This window comes from Scyliorhinus canicula, chromosome 11 (genome assembly GCF_902713615.1).
Source record: "Scyliorhinus canicula chromosome 11, sScyCan1.1, whole genome shotgun sequence".
Lineage (NCBI taxonomy): Eukaryota > Metazoa > Chordata > Chondrichthyes > Carcharhiniformes > Scyliorhinidae > Scyliorhinus > Scyliorhinus canicula.
In genome coordinates, this window is record NC_052156.1 from 147,002,319 (window position 1) to 147,021,123 (window position 18,805).

The following is an 18,805-nucleotide window of genomic DNA, read 5'->3' on the forward strand; positions in this document are numbered from 1 at the left end:
AAGCAGTGAAAGTATGGATAAGAGGTTTGGGGTGGGCAAGGCTGGAGATGAGGTAAGAATGGATGCAGACAGTGATGCTGAGGTGGAAACATACAGATAGAATGTGGAGTCTGAAGATGAGGATCTTAAGTTACCACACCATCTACTTCAGCTTAAGTGAATAGTGAAGGAATGGGTTGAGCTGTAGAGAAAGGTCTTCATTTTTTTTTACCCAGAGCTGCCTAAGTATGTGTGAAAGGACTGGTCAAGAAAAGGTATTCAACCCGTCCATCTCACTCGATCTGTGATCCATGTCTGATCATTAAACCACCACCCCTCCATCTACTGATTGCTCCCCCAGCATCGACAGTCCATGTCTAATTTTTGTTGATCCCACTCACACTTTCTTCCCCATTCCCATGGAAAAATAATCAAGCAATGTTGTTAATATCTCTCCGCCCCCATGTCCCCCTTCTCATCAGATATCAGCTTAGCTCTTTTTATTTTACTGTTACAAATGGCTTTTGTTGCATGTTTCACATATTCTTCAAATTATTTTCCAGGCAGGAGGATACCATTATATTTCTGCTGAAACCACCTCATTTATTCCTCCTGAGAAATGTTTTTGTTTCAACCTTTTTTGTCAGAAATATCAGGAAAATCTGAAACCAGGTCGCCCCATGACTGTGGTATTATAATAACTATCAGCATTACAAGGGTTAATATAGTACCATGAATAGCCACTAGAAAGACCTGCAGATACTACTATATAAAGCAGTGATGCTAGACCTTAGAGGAGGAGTAAGCAGGAGACAGTTCGAGCAAGGTCATCGGAGCAGTTAGTGTAAGAAGGTTAGTATATAGTTATACCAATGAGTGAGATAGCAGTAGGTGAGTGCAGTTAGACGTTATTGATCAATTCTGTATTCTAAAAGGACTAAGTGACGAAACCCAGTTTAGTAGTGAAGTAAAATCATAGCTTTGTTTCAGTAAAAGATATACTGGTCTTTGTGGAACACTAGACCGAAATAAGCAACACAAAGAACACCACAATGACCACATAGAAATCCAGGCCCTACATCCCAATACTAGGATCATCCTTAATGCCCAGATCAATATGCTTCTGGATCCCAAAGCCAAAGCTCCCAATGCTATAGACATTATTCTTCATCGGTTCATAATAGCGAACTTTAGACACTTCTCTACAACTGCCTCATCGTTGGCTCCACGGATTGGGCAATGAGCAGCAATCTTCGAATCCCAAATGGTGGCACAGTATAGCGAACTTCAGCAAACACTGGGGTCTGGCCAGTGAGTTGCTCCAGCAGCTTTAGTGAGGATGTCACCACTTTCACCGACACAGAGATTCAGACATAACTTCCTCACGCGCATAGGGCATAAAAAGCATTGGGCTTTTTACTTCTTTTCACCTGCCATTGCCACAGCAGTTTAATGGTAAAAATTGACAACAACTCAACTCCCTCAATTAGGCCCTCAAAATACCGACTCCTCTGATTGGGCATTTTGTGTTTCATCCAAAGACAGTAGCCCCTTTTGATTGGTTGAGCTGTGTTCTATTCTGGATCACTGGACACTGCCGGAGTCTGGTGCTCTGTCCGGAGATATCAGTCGCTCTGGTTGACAGTTCATCCCTCTGCCTTGAGAGATTTTAGTCCCTGAAATTATTTTCTCCACCTCTTCATGGGAATTTTGATAACTAAAAGAGCGTACTGTAATTTTACATTATCCATTGCTGATTATATTTCTCCACCAAAAGATATCTGGCAATTTCGACATCGCTGATTCACAGTAAACACTTTCTGACCATGTTGAATCGGGAGGGGGAAAGCCCATGAATAAATGAAAAGGTATTGCATTTCAAATTCCTCGTCAAATGATTGAACAGAGAACAGTTCCTGTGTGTGTCCATTACACACTTTGGCGTCCAGTTGATTTGCTGCTCACCATCGCTGCACATTGGGTTGTCGAGTCCAATTGTAGAATGGGAAAGAGGATTTGTTTCCTCTTTAATTTGTGCCTGCTGTGTTTGTGTCTCATGTGATGTGCGATTACAGATAGTACAAGCCAGTTGAGTTAGGATAGCACTGTTTTGTATGCAGCGATAGCCCTGGGATTGCTGAATAATTTATCTGTATTTCGCTGCTTGGCTTTCATGTAGGAAGAGAATGAATTCAAATGAGATTGAAAACTCTGAAATATTAACCTCACTCCAGTCCTCAGTCTGAGCATTATTACCAGATGGGCACTGCCCTTTATCCCTGCTCATTGGCAGGTTAACAGAACATGGCAGGTGCTGGAATTACAGGTCCTCCCTTCTCCCCCGCAACTCATGCAAAAGGAGATTCCTCCTTCCTCAGGCTAGAGGTTGGAAGATTCTATGCAACAATCCATTGATGGTCACATTCTCTGATCTAGAGTAGGCAGCACATGCAGGTCACTGCTTTTTCCAAGGCTGACCTGTCTTTGTTGTGATAACGTTTACCCTGGAAGGCAGGTACAGCTTTAAACACTTTTTTCACAATAAACTCTTGCTAAATTCCACTGCACTCTCCATCTACATTTCAGACACCAGCAGGTTACAGATTTTTCAAGTGCAAAGTGATGGGTATTAATTCAGCTGCCTCTGCAGCTGCCAATTAGTTTCCCTTCCACACACTCCCTCAACTACTTCCTTTCCCCCATACTCTGTCCCCCAGCCATCATTACGAGACACATGGAGCATCAGGCACCTAGAAGGACCAGGGTAACAGGTGCGTGAGTACACCGTAACTTCTAAGTTGTATCTTTCCCTTCAATTCACAGGTCAGCCTGATTTGGGCATATGTTGCCTTTTCTTTGGGTGCGATTTAACACCCAAAAGCAGAGTCCATTTTGGGAGCACGTAACGAGGTGTTCTTCAGTGCTTCAGCGCCAAGAAGCAACCCTGCTATCAAACGGGACTCTAGTTTTTTTCAGCTTCAGTGAAGAACACTCTGCTGAGGCTGCACCTTGCTTCAGTGCAAGAAGAGATCAGGGCACCATTTTTAAATTCTGCCCTTATCTCTCCACCCCTCCCCCTTGGCATTTCCACTGTGGCCTCCAGACACCCCCTCCACCCCCAAACCTACCTCTTTAGGGGGTCCTTCAGCACCCCACTCAACCCACCTCTTAAGGGCAGGGCACCCCTGGGCCTAATCACTGGCATCGGCGACATGGCACCCAGGAACCTTGGCACTGCCAGCCTGGCATCACAGAATAAAACCAAAAAATAATCATACTGACTACCAGCCCCCACCCAAGTCCAACTTTAATGCACAAATATAGAGGGCAAAAAGAAAACCAACACCCTTCCCACAAGCAATCCCAAAAATACAATATCCAAACTCTAAACTTGCCCAGAAAATTCCCCATAATCACATGCCTTCACCCGCAATACAAAATCCTACAATAACTACAGATACACACATACCTAACAATTCATTTGCCCTCAGTCCATGCTGCTTTACAAACTCACCCGCAACCTCTAGCCCATCAAAGCAATAGCCTCTCTCTTTAAAAGTCATTCAAAGCTGAGCTGGTGGTAGATTCCCAGATTGGGGCCTCTGCCTTAGCAACTGATGAGCCCAGTTGAAATATGGATGGGATGGCAATCCCCCATCCCCTACCATCTTCCCAAACATCTTGAACAGAATGTCCGCAGGATTTGGGACCACCAGATCCAATGATTCTTAAATTTTGCCGCCTGGAGCGCCCACCTCGGCGTTCACCGCTTTATGCCTTCAGCTGACAGCACCACCTCTGCCTCCAGGGAAACAATCCGGTCACTCTGGTCCAAACGTGCCACCTCCACCCCTCATATACCTGCGGCTTGCTCCTTTACCTTCTGATCCATCTGCTCCAAGGCCACACGAATGGGGGCGGCAGCCCCTTCCATTGCCTCATCCAGGTCCTCAGAGACCGCCTGCCACTTTTTCTTGAATTCCTCCACCAAGAAACTTGGCCGTCTGCAGAAAGACCAAAGCTGCAGCAGGAGTCTCCGCCATTTTCTCTATCAGTGAGGCTCGAGGAGCTTCTGAGTCCAATAATGATTCTTTGCCCGTCTGCTGTCTTGTGTTATACTTGTTGGGCATTACTTTTATGTGGGGACATCATCATCAAACTACTCAAAGTTTCCCCCAAACATCACCTATAAACTGGGCAAGAACAAATACAAATTACCCTGGCAGGATTCACCGCATGTGCGACTACTTCCAACATAGCCACCACCGATGTCTGTGGACCAGTGTTAAACGGCCCCGTGAGGAGGCCTCCCAGACATGGGCATTCGTTTCCAGGCTTCGGGAGAATCGGGCGCCACATGATTAAATGAGACTCATGGTTCACTTAAATATGTAAATTTGGGTCAGCACGGTGGTGCAGTGGTTAGCGCGGCTGCCTCACAGCGCCGAGGTCCCAGATTCAATCTCTGCTCCGGGTCATTGTCCATGTGGAGTTTGCACATTCTCCCCATGTCTGTGTGGGTTTTGCCCCCACAACCCAAAGATGTGCAGGGTAGGTGGATTGGCCACGCTAAATTGCCCCTTAATTGGAAAAAATTGGATACTCTAAATTTATTTAAAAAAAAATTTTTTTTTTTAAATGTATATTTGGATCTCGCCCAGTGAGGGCAGGATCTAGGTTGCGATGTCTTGCTAGATGTTGTGAGGCATTCAGAGCGTCGCAAATCTTGTGCGAGGCCTCTCGTGAGATTTAACGGCCTCGTTGCGTTACTGAGTCAGGCATTAAATTCCACTTTTGCCAAATTTCCACATCCAGAAATTAAAAATAAAAATCTTAACTTGTCCCTGAAAAAGCATCATTCATTCTTCCCCTGATGTAATTTTACTTGCATTCAATCTATCCTCAGACCTCTTTACACTGTCACCTCTCTCCCTCCTCAGGCACTGCAATCAGATCATGACCCTAAATAGTGAAACTAAAACTAACAAAGGATGCCAATTAAAACCTCAATGTTACCACAGTCCCAGATGACCAAAGGCTCCCTTTGACAGAGAGAGCTGACTGGTGGTGATTTAACCTGACACCTCGGGCGAGGGGCAAGGTTGAGAAGGCGGGGTCTTCATGGATAACGCAGTGTTGGCGTCGCTCTGCATCACGAACCATCCGTCCAGCCAACTGAGCAAACCGACCTCCCCATTGTAATTAATACATCTGATGTGACTGCAACTTCCTCCTCAACATCCTCTGCCATCCACGCTGCTGACATCTCTCCTCCATAATCCACCTCAGTGGATGGTACCCCCTGCCTGCACTTCCAGCTGGTGCACGGCAGACAATTACATCAGCTCCAAAGCTTTCGCCCACTGTGTCTGAACATTCACTTCTGCTACACCCCAGGGTTTGTCCATAGCCCTGTTCTTCTTTCCCATGCTACCAGTTACCAATACTTTCCAGATGCATAGAGTCAACATTTGTATGTCTGCTGATGGCACTCACCTCTCCTTTGCCACCATCTGGGTTGACCCATGACTTGTATCACCTCTTGGATAGACCAAGACAGCTGAGCACTGGAAAAATAGCAAGGTTTTCTCCGTCTCCCACCCCATCACAATGTATGGTTGGACCCAAGTTCCTCTCCTCTTTCCTGGTTGTAACTTAAGGCTGAGGTGAGTTGAAGAGAATATAGAAAGATCTGCCTTTACGCCATTCACAACTTAATGATGTCCCAAAGTGCCTTTCGTTCAATTAAGTACTTTTCACGTGTCGTCACCGTAGCAATGACAGAAAAAGCAGTGTTCAATTAGAATGCAGGAAGATAACTATTGTGATTAAATATTTATTTTGAGATATCCCAATGTTCCCCCTCACCCCAGATTGTTCAGAGTAATCTCTGGGAAATTAATCTGCAATTCCTGGAGACTCCAGAACTATCGGGGAGGATTAGCAACCCAAGTGAGGGTGAAAATCATGCAGAGCTTTGGTTATTTAGGAGGAGGATGGTATGTATAAATTGAGTAGATCAGTGCTTTGCTGCCCTCCAGTGTATCAGCTGGAGAATCAGGTTGTGAGTTTGTATGTGGCCAGCAGAACTCAGCCCTACAAATGTGATTCCGCACAGCTGCCTGACTTGAACATGGTCTGAGCTTGTTCATTCCACTTTGGAAGTGCCACCACACTCCATGTTGATGAGGGTACCTCAATATTGGGCCCACTGCTTATGCAAAGCAGAGGCCTTACTCCTGTTTCTGGGCCCTTTTGTGAAGCTAATTTGCAACTGAGTGCACAGTGCCATTTTCCCCATGCACACAATAGCCAAACCAGCCATGCTTAAAGGGGCCACTGCTGCCTCTCACTCAAAGGAGTTTTTTTTAACTATCCTATTGAAGAATCAGAGGATCATGGCCACTTGCTATCCTCCAACATATGATAATTTCATGTCATGTCATGTCTCAACGTATCTCACAATGTTATTTTTCTGAAAACGTTTGTTTTACATTTGAATGAATAAATACTAACTACTTTCATCATTGTCTAGTGGCCTGGTTCCATAGATTGGCCATTCGCTCGCAGAATATTTCCACAAATTAATTTTGAATTTATCCCTCCAAGTTGGTTGACATTCGTTTGGATTTATTTATTGTCACATGTACCGAAGTACAGTGAGAAGTATTTTTCAGTGAGCAGCTCAACAGATCATTAAGTACATGAAAAGAAAAGGAAATGAAAAGAAAAATAAACACCGGCATCGGATGAAGCATACAGGGTGTAGTGTTAATGAGGTCACTCCATAAGAGGGTCATTTAGGAGTATGGTAACAGCGGGGAAGAAGCTGTTTTTGAGTCTGTTCGTGCGTGTTCTCAAACTTCTGTATCTCCTGCCCGATGGAAGAAGTTGGAAGAGTGATTAAGCTGGGTGGGAGGGGTCTTTGATTATGCAGCCCGCTTTCCCCAGGCAGCAGGAGGTGTAGATGGAGTCAATGGATGGGAGGCAGGTTTGTGTGATGGACTGGGCGGTGTTCACGACTGTCTGAAGTTCTTTGCGGTCTTGGGCCGAGCAGTTGCCATACCAGGCTGTGATGCAGCCCGATAGGATGCTTTCTATGGGGCATCTGTAAAGGTTGGTAAGGGTTAATGTGGTCATGCCGAATTTCCTTAATTCCTGAGGACCTGTAGGTGCTGTTGTGCTTTCTTGGTGGTAGTGTTGACGTGGATGGACCGGAACAGATTCCCCTAGGAATTTGAAACTGCTAACCATCTTCACCTCGGCCACATTGATGCTGACAGGGGTGTGTGCAGTACTTTGCTTTCTGAAGTTAATGACCAGCTCTTCTTCCTTCAGAATCCTGAAAGCAACCCGTTATTTCACCACTCGATCTTCTCCTTTTTCGGTGAGAACATGTCCAATTTAAATAATTGATTCTCAGATTTCAATCCCTCCGTCTCCTCTGTAATTCTGCTTGTATCCTCTGCTGTACCCTTGCAACAGATGCCGTACCCTTTGTGTACAGTGGCAATCCGAACTGTGCACAGTACTCGAGGTATGGTCACACCAATTATTTATAAAGTGGCAAGATGGCCTCACTATTTCAGCTCGATATTGGCTTGTTTACTTGTCTCAAAATCTAATTTGCTTTCTTCTCTGCCACCAAGCCTGCTTGCACAAGCTTCAATTGGTCCCTTTGTTCAAGAAGGGGAGTAGAGATAACCCCGGTAACTATAGGCCGGTGAGCCTAACATCTGTGGTGGGTAAAGTCTTGGAGAGGATTATAAAAGATATGATTTATAATCATCTAGATAGGAATAATATGATTAGGGATAGTCAGCATGGTTTTGTGAAGGGTAGGTCATGCCTCACAAACCTTATCGCGTTCTTTGAGAAGGTGACTGAACAGGTGGACGAGGGTAAAGCAGTTGATGTGGTGTATATGGATTTCAGTAAAGCGTTTGATAAGGTTCCCCACGGTCGGCTATTGCAGAAAATAAGGAGGCTGGGGATTGAGGGTGATTTAGCGATGTGGATCAGAAATTGGCTAGTTGAAAGAAGACAGAGAGTGGTGGTTGATGGGAAATGTTCAGAATGGAGTTCAGTTACGAGTGGCGTACCACAAGGATCTGTTCTGGGGCCGTTGCTGTTTGTCATTTTTATAAATGACCTAGAGGAGGGCGCAGAAGGATGGGTGAGTAAATTTGCAGACGACACTAAAGTCGGTGGAGTTGTAGACAGTGCGGAAGGATGTTGCAGGTTACAGAGGGACATAGATAAGCTACAGAGCTGGGCTGAGAGGTGGCAAATGGAGTTTAATGTGGAGAAGTGTGAGGTGATTCACTTTGGAAAGAATAACAGGAATAAGGAATATTTGGCTAATGGTAAAATTCTTGGTAGTGTGGATGAGCAGAGGGATCTCGGTGTCCATGTACATAGATCCCTGAAAGTTGCCACCCAGGTTGATAGGGTTGTGAAGAAGGCCTATGGTGTGATGGCCTTTATTGGTAGAGGGATTGAGTTCCGGAGCCATGAGGTCATGTTGCAGTTGTACAAAACTCTAGTATGGCTGCATTTGGGGTATTGCATACAGTTCTGGTCGCCTCATTATAGGAAGGACTTGGAAGCTTTGGAACGGGTGCAGAGGAGATTTACCAGGATGTTGCCTGGTATGGAGGGAAAATCTTATGAGGAAAGGATGATGGACTTGAGGTTGTTTTCGTTAGAGAGAAGAAGGTTAAGAGGTGACCTAATAGAGGCATACAAATGATCAGAGGGTTAGATAGGGTGGACAGTGAGAGCCTTCTCCCGCGGATGGAGGTGGCTAGCACGAGGGGACATAGCCTTAAATGTAGGGGTAATAGATATTGGACAGAGGTCAGAGGTGGGTTTTTTACGCAAAGAGTGGTGAGGCCGTGGAATGCCCTACCTGCAACAGTAGTGAACTCGCCAACATTGAGGGCATTTAAAAGTTTATTGGATAAGCATATGGATGATAAGGGCATAGTGTAGGTTAGATGGCCTTTAGTTTTTTCCATGTCGGTGCAACATTGAGGGCCGAAGGGCCTGTACTGCGCTGTATCGTTCTATGTTCTATGTTCTAATTTACTGTCCATCAGGACCGTCGTATCTCTTCTATTTTCCATGCATATATTTCATTTCCATTTAAGATTTTCTCCGTCCATGTGAAGAATTTTGCATTTTCGGTGCATTGAGTTTATTCTGCCATCTCATTTGTTCTATTCACAGATTCCTCCCAAAACTTACCTTTTGCTGTCAGTGACCTTCATTCACCTGAAATTAAAAATTAGCCACTGCGCTTGTGACACCCAGCTTCAAATATATTTGTACAGATTTAAACAAAAAAGATTCAATAATGGACCACTCTGAGACCTCACTGGCAATGCTTTCTCAGGCAAATGACCATTCTATACCCCCACCGTCTGAATTATGTCAATTATGCATCCTTGTAAAATATTTCCACTGATTCATGCATTCTTTAGTTTCAGAATCAATCTTTCCAGAGGAACTGTATCAAAGGCCTCGTTGACATCTAAATAAAATGAAATGAAAATGAAAATCGCTTATTGTCACGAGTAGGCTTCAATGAAGTTACTGTGAAAAGCCCCTAGTCGCCACATTCGGGCGCCTGTCCGGGGAGGCTGGTACGGGAATCGAACCGAGCTGGCCTGGCCTGCTTGGTCTGCTTTAAAAGCCAGCGATTTAGCCCAGTGAGCTAAACCAGCCCCTTACAGTACTGTTGTGCCTTTTCCTTTTACTCTGTCTTTTCCTATGGCTCTGTTCCAATTATGGCAATCAGTGAGTTTGCCCTGCTTTCTTTTGAGATCTATGTTCTAATGCTCAGAGTCGCCAGGTATCAAATGATACCATCACAAGGCTCAACCGGCTATCGATCAAAGAGCCAAACATCAGTTAGTTAGTTCAAGGTCAAGGGTACTTTATTTACACACAATTAGTCATGCAACATAAACACTACTAGTTAACTACACCTATCGACTAAGACAACCTGTACTTAACTTCGGGCACCCAGCTTAGTGAAACATTGGCCGCTGTTCGATTCTGGATCTATCGAGTTCGAAGGAGTAACTGCTGCTCAGCTAGGCTCATCCGCCTAGTAGCGAGCTTTGAACTTGGACTTGCTTCTGGTGTTGCTGCAATTGGAGACGGTCGTGAACGGGCACCAGGTCCAAGAGAGAATGAACATATGGTGAACTCTTCTTCTTATACTTGGGGGCTTTCGCCCTCTTTTGGGTGGTCCTTCAGTTTTGACCCCACTAATTGGGTGATCCCTGATCACTCAGTTCGATTCCTAACCAATAAATGGGCGGGGAATGGATGGCTGGGCGTGTCCCAAACGGTCACTGACCCCGTTGTTTACGCGCCCCCTAAACAGGGAGTGACGCCAAAATACCTGGGACTGTATCGGTCTCTCGAGTACCAGTCCTTTGTTCTGGTGGAGGTGGGCCATCAAATGCTAATCGGTCCATAAAAATGCTAATTGTTCAGAGTTTCGATACCGTCTGGACTTTTGCTTGCAAATACATTTTCAGGCTCTGAGCCTGTCTGAGTCTTGGCTTGTCCATTTTACCCGCTAGGCTTTGCGAGTTTCCCTATACCTAATTGTAAGTGGCCATCCCAGTTGGCTGCAGTACAACCACTCCTTGTCCCATCAAGCTCCTTTGTCTCACCCTTAAAAAATCCCTGCAAATTAGATTGGCTAGATCTATTTAACAGGTGAAACTTGTGACTGACAATAAATAAGTAAAGTCGCCATAGTCCCAGATGATCATAGGCTGCTTTCCCTTTTGAGGGGGAGAGCTGACTGGTTGTGATTTAACCTGAGGATCGCCACACCTCAGGCGAGGTTGAGAAGGTGGAGCCTTCGTGAGTATAACCGGTACGGGAATTGAACCAACACTGCTGGCCTCACTCTGCATCACAAACCTGCTGTCCAGCCAACTGAGCTAAAAAGGCTGCCAAGTGTACAGCTCCCTTTGGGAAATCTTATGTAATTTTTCCGGGGAGCATGTGAGTGAGGCTGAAAATGATAAGTCCAATGGCAGTACCTCACTAAAATGTTGTTGTCCATCTCATGCACAGCAGCCTTGCAAATGGTCTGCCTGGTCAGCAGCAGCAGAGGGGCACAGCTGGGGTGTCACCATAATCAGACATGAGCGGAGACAGCTGCTGATTTATACGGTGAAGGGGATGTCCAGTGATGAGACCCCTTAAAACTGAATAGCGAGGATGACACTAGAGTAGTTTTACAAAAGTTAGTTTATTAAGGATTGGGATTAATTATGGAAAGTGTACTGGGTAATCATTATTAACCACTAAACCTGTATTTTGGGACATAGCAGTGATAATCATGTAAACTCTGGCAACAAGCAGTGGCCACAGTGCATGATGGGATTTAGGCTAGCTAACCTGCCCATGTTTTTGAGACACACGAAATGTGTGGTTCGCAGATTACATAGTAAACAAGATTCATTCGTGGCCTCCAATATCCTCTGGAACAATCTATGAAGTGAAAAGGAAGCCACTTCTGATAATGTGTCCCTCTGACACAATCCATGGATAAGAGGATGCCAGCTCTGCCATCCTGTCCCGAATGAACAATGGGTGAACAGGATGTTAGGAGGTGGAAAACAACTTAACCTGAGCTTCGAACCTTTGGTAAACAACAGGTGACAGCATGAGGCTCAATCATGGATTGTGCGCAATTTTATTGGATAAGCTTGAACATGACAGCTTCAGGGATTGGATCGAGTCCAACTGGGGTGGGCTATTGATTTTTGGAAATTGTATAATTGATGGGTTTTTATCAGTGTTCAGCAGATCGATCTTGGCATTATCCAGGTCCATCTCTGTGTACGCGAAACCAAGCTTGAGATAGTTAATAGCCGTCATATCCAAGATTGTTGTGTGTCTGCTCAGTTTATTAAGCTAAGGCCCAACAATGAGGGACGAACCCCACATTAAGGCTGGCTCAATACTCAGGTAGCTGCCTCCATGAAACACACTGTGCAGATCCTGAGCTGAGCCTATTCATGCCCCTATGAAGATGGTAGGTGCTGTGTTCGGTGGTGCGACTTCGAATTTTGGCTTCTTCCACTGCCTCTGCAATGACGGAGAGGCTCCCCATCGGGCAGTACAGTGGCACAGTGGTTAGCACTGCTGCCTCACGGTGCTGAGGACCCGGGTTCGATCCTAGTCCTGGGTCACTGTCTGTGTGGAGTTTGCACATTCTCCCCACATTTGTATGGGCCTCACCCCACAACCCAAAGATGTGCAGGACAGGTGGATTGGTCATGCTAAATTGCCCTTTAGCTCGGGGAAAATAAAATAAATGGGTACTTTAAATTTATGATTTGATTTGATTTGATTTATTGTCACATGTACTGAAGTACAGTGAAATGTATTTTTCTGCAGCCGAGGAACATACACAGTACATACATAGTAGACACAAGAATAATTAACAGAGAACATTGACAAATGGTACGTCGACAAAACAGTGATTGGTTACAGTGCGGAACAAGGGGCCAAACAAAGCAAACAAAGCAAATACATGAGCAAGAGCAGCATAGGACATCATAAATAGTTTTCTTACAGGGAACAGATCAGTCCGAGGGGGAGTCATTGAGGAGTCTTGTAGCTGTGGGGAAGAAGCTGTTCCTATGTCTGGATGTGCAAGTCTTCAGACTTCTGTACCTTCTGCCTGATGGAAGGGTCTGGAAGAAGGCAACGCCTGGGTCGGAGGGGGTCTCTGATAAAGCTGTCTGCTTTCCTGAGGCAGTGAGAGGTATATACAGAATCAATGTGGGCGTGGCAAGTTTGTGTGATGCGTTGGGCTGAGTTCGCCACAGTTTGCAGTTTCTTGCGATCTTGGACCGAAAAGTTGCCATACCAGGCTTTGATGCAGCCGGATAGGATATCGCACATCTGTGGAAGTTTGTGAGAGGCGATGCAGAAATGCCAAATTCCTTTAGCTTCGGTAGGAAGTAGAGACGTTGTTGGGCTTTCTTGACTGTTGCATCAATGTGAGTGGACCAGGACAGACTGTTGGTGATGGTGACCCCCCAGGAACTTAAAAGCTATCGACCATCTCCACTTCGGAGCCATTGATGCAGACTGGAGTGTGTGTCGTGTTGCACTTCCTGAAGTCAATGATCAGTTCCTTGGTCTTTCCAACATTTAGAGAGTGGTTATTTTTGGTACACCGTGCAACCAAGTAGTTTATCTCCCCCCTGTAGTCTGATTCGTCGTTGTTTGAGATGCGGCCCATCACAGTCGTATCATCTGCAAACTTATAGATTGAGTTGGAGTTAAATCTTGCCACAGTCATGTATATAGGGAGTACAGTAGAGGACTGAGCACACATCCTTGCGGGGCTCCGGTGTTGAGGGCTATTATGGAGGAGGTGCTTATCGTGACAGATTGCGGTCTGTTGGTGCAGAAATCGAGGATCCACGGAGGGGTTAAGTCCAAGATTGCGGAGTTTGGTTATTAGTCTTGTTGGGATAATGGTGTTGAAGGCAGAGCTGTAGTCTATGAACAGCAGTCTTACATGAGTGGCACAGTGGTTAGCACTTCTGCCTCACAGCTCCAGGGACCTGTGTTCAATTCTGGCCTCGGGTGGCTGTGCAGAGTTTGCACTTTCTCCCCGTGTCTGCGTGGGTTTCCTCCGGGTGCTCCGGTTTCCTCCCACAGTCCAAAGACGTGCAGGTTAGGTGGATTGGCCATGCTAAATTGTCCTTAGTGTCCTAAAGTTTAGGTGCGGTTACCGGGTTACAGGGAAAGGGTGGGGGAGTAAGCCTAGGATAGGGTGTTCTCAATGGGCCGAATAGCCTCCTTCTGCACTGTAGGGATTCTATGATTCATTGCCCAAATCCAGGTGATGAGTCAAAGAATCATTACGTTACTGAAGGGTACCATTCGGCTCATCGAGTCCATGCCAGCTTATTGCGGTCAGTCCCATTCTCTGCTCTATCCTTGTGGACCTGCCAGTATATTTCTCTCAACTGCCTCTAAATTTTCTTTTTAAATCATTGATCATATCTACTTTCACCACAATTCAATGTTTAAAAAGTCCCTTCCTCATATCCCTCCGTATCTCTCGCACAAAACATTAAACCTGCAACCCCTTGTCCTCGTACTAAGAGCTAATGGGATCACTTTTTCCAGTCTACCTTTTCTAAACCTGTCATAATCCTGTCCACTTCTGTCAGATCTCCCTCAACCTCCTTTGCTGCAAAGGGAACACTCCTAGTTTCTCTGACCTAACCTTGTAGCCAAGGTCCTTCATCCCCGGAACCATTCCGGTAAATCACCTCTGTACCGTCCGAAGGATCTTCACATCCTTCCTAAAGTGTGGTGACCAGAACTGGGCTCAATGCTTGTGACAGAACGTTATACATGTTCAAGATAACGTTCTAGCTTTCAGACTAAATACCTCTAGTTATGAAGTGCAAGTTCCCATATGATTTGCTACCTGCTCTCTAAACCTGTCTTGCCACTTTCATCTGTACACTCTTTTGAACTCTGTCATTAATTCATATATTGCCTCTCGCCTATCCATGCTGCCAAATGCATAATCTCGCATTGCTTTGTATTAAATTCTGTCTGCCGCGTTCTGCTAGCCTTTCCTTGTCCTGTGACGGTTGATCAGCATCATCCTCACTGTTTGCCATATCTCTAAGTTTGGTATCATCCGCAGATGTTGAAGTTTCACTCTGTACTCCTATATCCAAGTCCTTTGTATACAGTACCTCAAAACATCCAAGCACCGACTCTTGAGAAACACCACTGTCTACCATCCTCCAGTTTGAAAAACAACCATTCGCTATGATTTGCTCATTTTCTGTCATTAAGCCAAGCTTTTCTCCAATCTGACACTGGCACTTTTCTGATCCTCAATATTTTTAACCAGCCTGAGTATGTCAAACGCTTTTATAAAATAACGAATGACAACACCCACTGCATTCCCTCCTTCAACCTCCTCTACTGCCTCACCAAAAAATTCAATTAGTTTAATCAAACGTGATCTGCCTTTCACAAATCCGTGCTGCCTCCTTAATTAACTCGAGCCTCTCCAAGTGCTGGTTAAACCTTTCCCCCTGACTATTGTTTGAAAACCTTTACCTGCCACGAATGTTCAACTGATTGGCTTGTTATTGCTCAGAATGTTCTCTCACCCTCTTGAACGAGGCTGTCAGATTTTCTACTCTCCAATTTACTGGCACTTCCCCATATTCTGGGAGGATTGGAAGATTATGGCAACCAGTGGTGTTCCAGAGTCCGGGGTTGAGGGCTGCCTCCATCCTGAATTCTGGAGGCAGCCCCAGGCACTGTTTAAGTGAGTTCCAATGTATGCACGCCACGATGTTCCAGATATGTTTCGTTGCCAGCATGTTTTGCCACGGAGTATCTGCCTTGGGTCGTCATCGGCATCCCATTAATGGGATGTGAAAATTACTTCTAGGCCTGCCACCATATTCTCCTACCTCGCCTACCATCGGACCCGCTGGCAAAGGGTGGAGGGTTGGTTATGAAGTCTAGCACCAGGGGTGCATCATCTAAAAATGAGAACCAAATATTTTAGGAGTGAAATTAGTGGTTAATTAGTGTCTCACAGCACTGAGGAGGCGGGTTTGATCCTGGCCCCGGGTCACTTTCCTTGTGAAGTTTGCACACTCCCCCTGTGAATTCAAGGGCGTCACTCCCACAACCCAAAGATATGCAGGTTGGTGGATTGACCACGCTAAATTGCCCCTGAATTGAAAAAAATTAATAAGAAAAAGTAAGAAAACAAAAAAAAGGAGGAAAATTAGGAAACATTTCTTTCACGCAAAGGGTTTTTGCAGTTTTGAATCTCTTCCACAAGTTAATGCTAGTTATTTTAACTTTAGAACTGAGATTGATAGGGTTTTGATAAACAAAGGTATTAAGGATATGGGGCAAAATCGAATGCATGAATTAGATCTCAGATCATCCATGAACTCATTGAATGCTCCTCACTGATCGCTGGCTTGTAATGCAGAACAATGCCAGCAGCACGGTTCAATTCCCGTACCAGCCTCCCTGGACAGGCGGCGGAATGTGGCGACTAGGGGCTTTTCACAATAACTTCATTGAAGCATACTCATGACAATAAGCGATTATTATTATTATTATTATTATTATTATTATTACTGTTGACTCAAGGACCCAAATAGCCTACTGTTCCTATTTTCCTATGTCCTCCTCAGTATTGAGCCTTTCAGCTTATAATCACTGGGAATGAGCTGGTGCCTGCCACCATCAAATACCATGCAGCACATCGAGAAAGAATAGGGAAGAAAAGAACTTCAGGGACTGACTATCCAGGTCCTCAGAGATGCAGCATTCACCTCTATACCAATGACATGCCTCAGTGCCAGATACCTGCAACCAGTGCCGACAGACAATGAACAAAAGCCATTCGGAAAATTACACAGCGGACTGATTGGCGTGTCTCAGGTTTCCCACAGCTTCATACATGCTTCAGCAATCCTCGTAGCAAATGTTTATACTCTGTTTCACTAGCTGCTCTTGAAAACATAATGGGATTTTGTTAGCCATGAAATAGGTTTGATTTACTGTTGCAATCTCTGACAGCTTTTTGTTGTGTGCTTGTTATATTTTTATTGTAACAGTGGTACGTGCGCTTTGAACAATTTTATTTAAATGGAGACCTGTTTATCAGCACCGGGAAAAGGGTGTCATGTGAGAGTACCATTAAGAAATGGGTGTTTATAAATGGGTGTGTATATAAATATCTGTAGTGAGAGTACCTTTAAGAAATGGGTGTTTATTACTGCAGTGTTGTCAGAGAGTGGGTGGAGCTGGGCTATCTGTCATCTTTTTACTTTCATTTTAGGCTGTTTGTTGCAGGGTGCTTTTTAGTTTCATTTTCAGTGTTGGAGCTGAAGCCAGACCAAGCAGGTGTACTGCTGTTCTCTCTGCCATCAAAAGACTATCTCTTGATCATTTGGTGAATTCAGAATTATAAATATTCTCAGTAGTGAAGTTAAGCCTGATGTCTTTCTGTTTTGAAGGTTTTTTAAGTCTTATGGATGTTAAAAGGAAAGCTTAAAGGATTACTTAGTGTTGTATTCTTTGGGGGTTGTATTTGAATTGATGGTTGCTAAGATGTTCACTGTATGTTTTAAAAAGGTTAACTTGAGTTCATAAAATAAACATTTTTTTGCTTTAGAAAAATACTTTTCCATTTCTGCTGTACCACACCTGTAGAGTGGGCCGTGTGCTCCCCATACCACAATCTAGTAAAAGTTGTGGGTCAGGTGAACTCCATGATACACTTTGGGGTTCTCTAAACCCTGGCCCATAACAAGGGCAAAAGTGAAAGAGGTTTATAACATCTGAAAACTTAAAATAGCAAAGGTCTGGATAGTTCAGTGGGTCAGAGGCTGACCAGGCAGTGTGGTAGCACAGTAGTTAGCACTGTTGCTTCACAGCTCTAGGGTCCCGGGTTCGATTCCCAGCTTGGGTCACTGTCTCTGTGCAGTCTGCAGGTTCTCCTCATGTCTGCGTGGGTTTCCTCCGGGTGCTCTGGTTTCCTCCCACAAATCCCGAAAGATGTGCTTGTTAGGTGAATTGGACATTCTGAATTCTCCCTCTGTGTACCCGAACAGGCACCGGAATGTGGCGACTAGGGGCTTTTCACAGTAACTTCATTGCAGTATTAATGTAAGCCTACTTGTGACAATAAAGATTATAGTATTATTATATTCACATTTGAAAGCTGAGCTAAACCACACCAAACAGAAAGAAGTGGCATTGTTTGATGGAAGGGGGTCGAATTAATTTGCTCTCCACTGTGCTGCACCAGCCCCCGGGTTTTTGATGGGATAGTGTAGACGCAGTTTTGGTCGGTGTATAATCCATGTTGTAATAGCCCTGGAAATATTTGATGGGCCATAGTAGAGGGAGTTTTATGCTGTGTTTAATCTATTCTGTCCTGAGTTTGGAAAGAAGCAGTGTTGAGAGAGATTTACTTTGTACATGTACTGCAAGTATTTGATGAGATAATGTTGAGGGGGCTTTACTCCATATATCTGTTCTTTATTAACTCAAATTGCAGCATTTATAATATCTTCATGGTACTTGATCATTGTTTCTGGCCCAACGGGAAGGAAACATTGCTCAATCTGGTTGTAGGAATGAGGTGGGTCAGGGCAGCACGGTGGCGCAGTGGTTAGCACTGCTGCCTCACGGCGCCGAGGTCCCAGGTTCGATCCCAGCTCTGGGTCACTGTCCATGTGTAGCTTGCACATTCTCTCCGTGTTTGCGTGGGTTTCGCCCCCACAACCCAAAGATGTGCAGGCTAGGTGGATTGGACATGCTAAATTGCCCCTTAATTGGAAAAACTGAATTGGATACACTAAATTTATTTTTAAAAAAGGAATGAGGTGGGTTAAGTGGATCAAGTTTAAGTAGGAGAACATTTAACGATCAGTGATCATAGTGTTATAAATTTTAGGTTAGCTATGGAAAATGGTGAAGAGCAATCAAAAGTAAAAATGCTTATTTAGAGAAGGGCCAATTTTGGTCGTGTGAGAAACTATCTGTTCCAGGTTATTGGTGGTGCCTGCATGGATTTAAAAAGAGCTAGTGATATCATGGTTGTGTTGTAATTCGCCGACTGACCACTAGGAGTCTCATTAGTATATACTGAATGTTAGTGTCAGGTGACCCCTCAGACTGGCTGGAGGATGCTGGAGAGAGGTTGCTTGTGGTTGATCTTGCTGTTATTCATCTGTTGTTTTGTATATAGTTAACTGTG

At 44.7% G+C, this 18,805-nt stretch overlaps 1 protein-coding gene and 1 pseudogene across 1 annotated transcript in view; one reads left to right on the forward strand and one right to left on the reverse strand.

Annotated features, from left to right (window-relative positions):
• The window catches only part of shank3a (SH3 and multiple ankyrin repeat domains 3a), a 1,085,379-nt gene that overhangs the window by 323,967 nt on the left and 742,607 nt on the right, over window positions 1–18,805 (forward strand). The gene's annotated exons all lie outside the window — the stretch shown is intronic.
• On the reverse strand, window positions 532–1,416 carry LOC119973482 (annotated as a pseudogene).